We start from the raw sequence: 8,595 nt of genomic DNA, 5'->3' as shown, positions 1-8,595 counted from the left end.
GTGATAAACCTCTGTTTCTTCATATGGGCACTTAGTGCAATGAACTTCCCTTGGAGTGCTGCTTTCAAGTTGTACCATAAATTCGGGTATGTTGTTTCCTCATCTCATTGAATATTATAACGTCCATAATTTTTTTCTTTATTTCTTCTTTGACCCAGGTGTGCTGCAATTGCACATTGATCAGTTTCCATGAGTTTGCACGTTTTCTACTATTTGTGTTGTTGTTGAATTCCAATTTTATAGCATTGTGGTCTGATAAGATACAGTTTGTTGTATCTGGTGAGATTTGTTATGTCACCCAGTATGTGGTCGATTTTAGAGAAGTTTCCATGTGGAGCAGAGAAGAAGGTATATTCTTTTGTGTTTGGATGCAATGTACTGTAGATGTTTCTTAAGCCAAGTTGTGACATAATCTGTTATTTCTTTTATTTCTTTGTTGAGTTTCTGATTGGTGATCCTGTCTAGTGTTGACAGTGGTGTTTTAAAGTCTCCCAATGTAAGTGTGTGAGGTTTTATGTGAGCTTTGAATTTTAGTAGCATTTCTTTTAGTATTGTAGGTACCTTTGTATTTGGGGCATAGATGTTTACAACTGAGACTTTGTGTTGATAGATTTTTCTTGCGATGAATACCAAATGACCATCTTTGTCTCTTATGATTAATTTTGGTTTGAAGTCTAACTTGTTAGGCATTAGGATAGCCACACCTGCTTGCTTCTTGGTTCCATTTTCATGGAAGATCTTTTCCCAACCCTTTGCTCTGAGGTAATGTCTATCTTTGAAGCTTAGATGTGTTTCTTGTATGCAGTAGAATATGGATTCTGTCGTCCTTTCCTTTCTGTTAGCCTGTGTCTTTTCATAGGTGCGTTAAGATCATTAATGTTGAGGGTGAGTAAGGGCCATTGATTGTTGATGCTTGTTTGTTTTAGATTTGTTGTTGCAGTGGTATTGTGAATATATTTGTCCTGCTTTACCCTTGGTTTCAGTTGTAGTTAGATTATCTGTTGTCTGTATTTTGTGGGCATTATTAAATTCCTTTGGTTAGAGTTTTCTTTCCAATACTTTCTGTAGGGCTGTATTTGTATTTGTAGATACGTATTGGGAAAATCTGGTTTTGTCATTAATATCTTGTTTTCTCCATCTATAGCTATTGAGAGTTTTGCTGGGTAAAGTATCCTGGGCTGGCATCTGTAGACTCTTAGTACTTGTAGAGCATCTATCTAGGACTTTCTTGCCTTGAGGGTTTCCATGGACAAATCAGGTGTAATTTTGATAAGTCTGCCTTTATATGTTACCTGTCCTTTTTTCCTTCACTCCTCTTAATATTCTTTCTTTATTCTGTGTGCTGTGTGTTTTTAATATTATATGTCGAGTGGTCTTTTATCTTTGGTCCAGCCTATTTGGTGTTCAGTGTGCTTCTTGTACTTTCGTGTGCAAGTCCTTCTTCAGATTGGAAAAATTTTCCTCAATGATTTTGTTGAATATGTTTTTGGCACCATTGAGCTGGGCTTCCTCACCTTCCTCTAAGTCTATTACTCTTAGGTTTTGCCATTTCAAGATGTCCCACATTTCCTGGATGTTTTGTGTTAAGGATTTGTTGGATTTATGATTTTCTTTGGTCAATTAATCTATTTCCTCTAGTTTATCTTCCAAGCCTGAGATTCTTTCTTTCATCTCTTGAATTCTGTTTGTTATGCTTGCATCTGTAGTTCCGGATCTTTTGCCCAGTTTTTCTATTTCCAACATTCATTCCGTTTGTGTTGCCATTATTTCCTCGATTTCAGTTTTCAAGTCATGAACTGTTTCCTTCACCTGCTTAACTGTTTTTTCTTGTCTTTCTGTACTTTCTTTACTTTCCTTAAGAAATTTGTTAATTTCTTCCACTTTTTTGTTTGTTTTTTTTCTTTCATTTCTTTAAGGGATTTTCTAACATCTACTTTGTGGGCCTCTATTATTTTTATGGCGGTGATTTTTAAGTCATTTCTTTCTGCTTCATCTGTTTTGTTGTTGTGTTTGGGCTAGTTGATGTAGATTCCCTAGATTCTGGTGGTGTCATGCTTGTCTTTCTGTTTTTAGGTGTTTTCTTGTATTGCCATCTTCCCATAGTTTCTTCTAGTAGATATTGTTGGAGTCTCTCCCTCTCTCCATGGTACTTCTCCGGTGGGCTTATGTGGGTCAGAGGTTTGATATCTGTAGCTCTGGGTGATTCAAGCTCTCTAGGAGGTCTCTCCACAGGCAGGGGCCCTGGGATGGGATCAGCGATCAGGCTCCAGTAGAAGACTGGCGATGGGGGTCAAAGATCCCGAAGGCCAGGATTCTTGATGTTCCTTGTGCCTATAGGCAGATCTAGCCTGAGCTTGGTACTCTCCAGCTGAGGCTTCTTTAGTTGAGGCCCTGCTATGGGTGTCAAGTATCCTTTTGGCAGGTACTCAGAGTGGTCCCGCAGAGATAGGCGGATCTCTGGGAGGATTCGGGGACTCCAGTAGAAGACAGATGGTGTGGGTCTGAGACCAAACAGGTGGAAATTATGGGTGGTCCCATCTGGATAGGCAGGTCTCCTGTGTTCAGAACTGCTCCGAAAATTTCCCTGAAGTTGTGTGTACTGCTGGCTCCACCCTCTGTCCCAGTGCTCAACCAGAGCTGTGTGACAGTGAGCAGGGTAGGGTACAGGGTAGGGGGAGGGCAAGCTCGCGGGGGAGGTCAGTGGGGGTGTATCAGAGCTCCAAGAGTGCTCTTGATGAGGGATAGACACAGGAGCAGGAGGATCTGGGGCCAACCCAGGGAGTTCCCGGGGGAGGGTGTAGGGGAGAGTCTGCCCAAATTGGGCCTAGACTCACCTCTAGCCAAGGGCTGGCAGAAGAGGACAAAAGCTGGGCTGATACTCAGGATGTTTCTGCACTGGTAGGTGGATCTCACTCTGGCATTTATAATTTTGTAATAACATAAGACTTTTCATGACTGTGAGACACCTGTGCACCTGGCAGTACCAATCTACTTCAGAAAAAGGATGATGGGCATCAAAAAATATCCACATTTTTACTATATTTACATTATAAACAATTTATTTTACATGTCAATCCCAGTTTTCTCTCCTTCTCAACCCTTGGATGAGGATAATGATAGATTGCTATTGCTAGAAAATCTTGTTGCATCTACATTTCAAGAAAAAAATTGTGTGAATGATAACAGCCTAGAGAAAGATTCTAAATTAAAGGTAGGAAAGATGTTATTAATCATCAATATCAACTGTACTTCTGGATACATTGTTGCATGGAGTCAAGTGTATTCAATTAATCTTTGTGTCAAGCAATAGGATTATATTGATTTTGAATAGCAAACTGAGAAAAATGTACACACTACAGAAACAGACTCATTAAGGATGTGGTTGTTACAATTCTTTCTTCATTGCATAATAAACATAAATCAAAATTGCTTACATTAAAATATTTGACAGTCCAAGTATATCTTATAGACATTTTTTGAGAAGCAGGGAAAATTGAAAAACTATCTTACTGTATCTTAGTGAAGTTTGGCAGTCACTATTTTTTTTTTTTTTTTTTTTGGACCTTGCTTGAACAGTTTGAACAGTATACTTTCAGAAATAGAGGCTAAGGCAATTTCTTTTCCCCAAAGTGTAATGTGAATGTTTCTGGCCCAGAAGGTCCTGCAGCCCTTGAGCCCCAAATGAATACACAGAGACTTTTATTAACTATGATACTTTATGACTACTATTTCTTATTGTCTACCTCTGTTTTAATTATTAAACCATTTATATTAACCCATGTATTTCTAAGCAGTCTGATCCTACCAAGGAATGCCAGAACTGCAATGCCTTTGCCTGCTACATGAAGACTGCTCAACATTCCCACAGAGAAGAGAGCGCTTTCCTCTTTGTCCCTGCTTATACCTGATTCTGCCAAACTACATTACTTCTTGTCTGGCCAATCAGCCAATTAGTGTTTTATTCATAAACCAATAAGAGAAACATGCACAGAAGAACATTCTCAATCCACTAAAGGCTAGTTTGTAGCATAAAGAAAGCAACATGCATATGAATTTTCTTCAATGCCCATCATCCTCTTTTGAAGCAAGTTTGTGATCTCAGGAGCAATTGTAAAAGGAATCCTTCACTTACTTCAATTTACTGATAATGGGAAAGAAAATTACATGATGAATAAAAGTGTATCACACTTTTGTCTTTTGTTGAGGTCCATATGGTCATAGTGATGGTTACTTGCTATTGGGACTTCTAATTGATTTTGATGATCTATGCATTTATTTCTGTGCCTATCTGAGATTTAAAGATTTTTATTTTTCTTTCTATGTATTAACATTATGATGGAATTACATCACTTCCCCTTCCCTTTTCTACATCTAAACAATCCCATGTGCCCTTTCTGCTGTCTTCCCTTTTCATAATTTTTTTTCAGGAATTGTTCATTTATTCATATGTGTGCATACTTATCCCTACATTTTCTAATAGATAAATATGACCTGCTCAGTCTATATAATTTTAGTTATGTGTTTATATGATGAATATTTGGTGTTGATAACCAATATAAAGAGTGGCATTCATTAATTGCTTGCCATTTGTACATATATGACTAAGGATGTTTCTGCTGTCTAATTTGGAAGCCTATTATTGCTGTAATTCTTGTTATACTGTTGATTGGACAGTCATATAGATGACACTTTGGGGACATAACTCCTGATATTACTAGGATATGCTAGGATAAATACTTTTATATCAAACTCCCTGGTACTCTCGCTCCTTCTGTCTTTCTACCCTCTCTTACACAATGTGCCTTGACCCTTAGGTATGGGAATATTTTTTTACCATATCCATTGTAATTAGGTCCACATCAGTGCCTTATAATTGGTTGTGGTTTTCTGTAATGATTCAGTGTGGTATAATCAGAACTTTGCTTTGCAAAGATGACACTTTTCCATGGGTATAAGCACTAAGTGGTGTTTGTTTGTGTGTTGTTGTTGTATTTGATGTTGCTACTGCTCTTTGGGGCTATGTTAATTTGTAAAACTGGCAATTATTTGTACTGTAATCATATCATTGGTCCTTAGAGTTAGCTGGGATTTTTAATCACTCTAGCTCTATAATATACTTTGAAGACAGAAAGAGCAATACCAACTGTATTGAATTAATCTCTGGATTACTTTAGAATGAGGCTGTTCTGGTTCCATATGAAATTTAGGAGGCATTTCCTCTATCTGTGAAGACTGTTACTTCTTTTGTTTTCTTTGTTTTTAATTTGGAATTGCATTGTATCTGGGAATTTTATTGCAGCATGATCATTTACCCAATATTAATTCTGCAATTCAATGATTATTAAATGCCTTTTCATTTCGTGGGACTTTTCCTCACACACATTGTCTGAGATAAGAAGTTCACTGACTTCTTCTATATGTTTAGAGGAAGACATTCTTCTTTCTTTCATGCTACTGTAAATAGGATTCTGTCTATAATATCTTTCTAGGGAGGTTTTGTTTTCAAACATAAAAAGGATGTTGACTTTGGAAAGCTGATTCTTTCCTGGTCGTGTTACTGAAATTGTTGACTCTACTACATGTGTTCTGGTAAAATTTTGGTGTGTCTTAGTTATAATATCATGTCATCTGAAAATATGAATAATTTAAATGCATCTTTCCTTAGGTGTGTAATTTAATTTCCTTCACTTCCTGTACTGCTCAGTTTAATGCATCAAAGGCAGCATTGGAAAGAACTTGGGATAATGGGCACCTTGTCTTCTTCAAGATTTTAGAGGGTTTCTTTCCAGGTTTTCTACATATAGGATGGTTTGGTAGGATGTTTGTCACAGAAGGCTATTATTATTTTGAAGTATATAGCCTCCTTCTCTCTCTGGGAGTTATATATTGGAAATATTACATATATTGTTGCAGACTTTTTCTTCATCTAATAAGTATATCATGTACTTTGTTGCCTTAATTACATTTTATTATTCATTATATTTATAGAAGTCTGTGCCTGAACCAAGTCTATATTACTAGAATAAAGCCACCTTAATCACTGTGGATTGTCTCATTGATATGTGGATATATTCATATTTCTAGTATTGTACTAAGGATTTTTTGTTACTATAATCACCAGTTATGTTTTCTCTGTGTGTGTATGCACACACAAGAGCAGGGTGGAGTATGAGGGTGTGGGTGTATATTTCTTGATGGAGATTAAATTATTACTGGCTAATCATAAAATATTTTGAAGTGATCCTTCATAGTCTACATTGAAAATAAGATGTTGAGTGAGGATGGATGGAATTCTTCTTTGAAGGACTTGTGGTAAGTTAGATGTTGCCTTTAAAGGATCATCCATTTTGAATCTGACAGCAGTGAAGCACTTTTTACTTCCACCAACAAGAAACAACTGCAGTCCTTCCCTGTATCCTCACTACCTTGGGGTAAAATTTCTTTAATGATGTTTATCATGCTGAGAGAAGTAAGTCAAAAATCTCTAAATAATTTCCAATTTTTTTGCCCTGTTGGATAAGGATGTTGAATACATTTAAGGGTTTCTCGACCATTTGTTTCACTTTCTGAGAACATGCCTTTTAGTTCTATAATCTATGATTTGGAATGGAGTCATTTTTTTTTTTCATTTTACTTGGGAAGCAGGAAAAGAAGGATCCATGTGCATTGTTAACCTACAAAACTGTATATATTTTAGACATAAGGTCACTGTGAGTATAATGTGCTTTAGAACTTTCATGCCATTTGAACACTCAGCAGCTTAAGTAGCAACATGAAAAAGTAAAAAGATCTAGTCATAATAATTTATCTTTGAAATGAGACCCCTTATTTGTAATTGCAAAGGAAAGAGCCAGCATTAAACATGAATACATTTATGAAACACTAGTGGACACAACTGGGTCATAAATATCTGTGTCAATTACCTGTCTCTCAACACACATACACACAAACACAAACACACACACACACACACACACACACAAAGCATTGTTGCAAACACATATACTGAAATTAATATGTATATTCATATAGAACTAGGAAATTGAAAGAAGAGTTTGATTGCACAGAAATAAAATTAGTTAGAAAATGAGAGTGAAAATTATGTAAATATACATTGATTATATAAATTTTTCAAAATAAAGCATTAGTCAAGGATTTATTTCTAAATGGCAGATTTTATACCAAAACATGATGTCATAGTTGCATTCATGTCTGTAGCTTATATATTTTGAATGTTCTTGGCTTCTGTTATGTCTTTAGACTTTGAAAGAATGGATGTATTAACACTCTCTGATATCTTTTCTTTTTCTTTCATCCAAGTCCTCAAAAAATTTGGTCTTCCCCTTCTGTAATAGGAGTTAACTATATTCTAAGGCATCAATAGAATGCACACAGAAAATTTTAATATATTCATGTATGATTGTAGGGCTTGATGTCTATGCAGCATCATTCTCATGAGCTTATTTTCGAAATTAAATGATTCACATGTATACTTTTAAAGCTTATCTTCATTGATTCATTTACTGAAATCATTTAGAAAATGTTACTCTCCTCAGATGGACTTTTGTAAACAGATTTCTTCCTCCCTTTTTACTATTTTGGAACAGGTAGGAACACCCAAATAGTTTGTTATGTGAATTCTATTAGTGTGTAAGGACCACTCAATGGCAAATAAAATTTACAGTTGAAGTATATATGAAACACAATATAAAATTCACTACTGTAGTGTTCTTGACCAGGTTGCTCCAGCAATTGTGACATTTCAATTATTACAATAATTTTTAGTAATATGGATATCATTTGTTACAGGAGAGGGATAATTTTTATTATATAAGTGAATAGTCCTGTGCTTTTTTAATGAGATCCATTTCACAAGTTATTTATTGCTTCTTGAAATATTTTATTTAATCCCTCAAGAAAGTAAGTACAGCAAGTAGATCATGTTTTTGAAAAGGAAAGGTAAGCAAGGAATTTGATGTGTGGTATCCTAACTTCACAGGAGAGGGGACAATTCATATAGAAGGAAATGGTGATTTATTTGTGATGCTGATTCCATGACCAAGAGGATATGATGCATAATTGCCATTATGTTCTCACCTGTGCACACATGAAAGCAAAAAATTAAAACATGGTTTAACAGACAGGAAAGACTTAATTCTTAAGAGTGCATGAATATCTACAGCCAGGATTTCTGCATCTTCTTAGAATCCACCATGACAGTGCCCCTTACCATCAGGAAGTAGTCTGGAAAGAATGATGCCCAAATTCCCAAATATTGTCTATAAATGTTTGTTTTCATTTAAATGGACTTAGTTATATAAGATAAATATATATATGTATATATATATACATATATATGTATATATATAAATATATATAAATTAACATCATAATATAGAGTATACAGAAAGGATTATTCAAAAACAGGTCCTTTCCTGAAAATCAACAATACCTTTTACTGTGGAATATATAGGAGCACAGTCTAGAGTGAATAATGATAATCTCTGTCCCCACACAAAAATATAGATTGAGAGGATTCACAGAATGTACACAAAAATATCAACATGCTTGTACCATATCTGTGACAAACAATAT

This window comes from Phodopus roborovskii, unplaced genomic scaffold, assembly GCF_943737965.1.
Source record: "Phodopus roborovskii unplaced genomic scaffold, PHOROB, whole genome shotgun sequence".
Classification (NCBI taxonomy): Eukaryota; Metazoa; Chordata; class Mammalia; order Rodentia; family Cricetidae; genus Phodopus; species Phodopus roborovskii.
The sequence above is the reverse complement of the archived record's forward strand: the minus strand, read 5'-3'. Positions refer to the sequence as shown.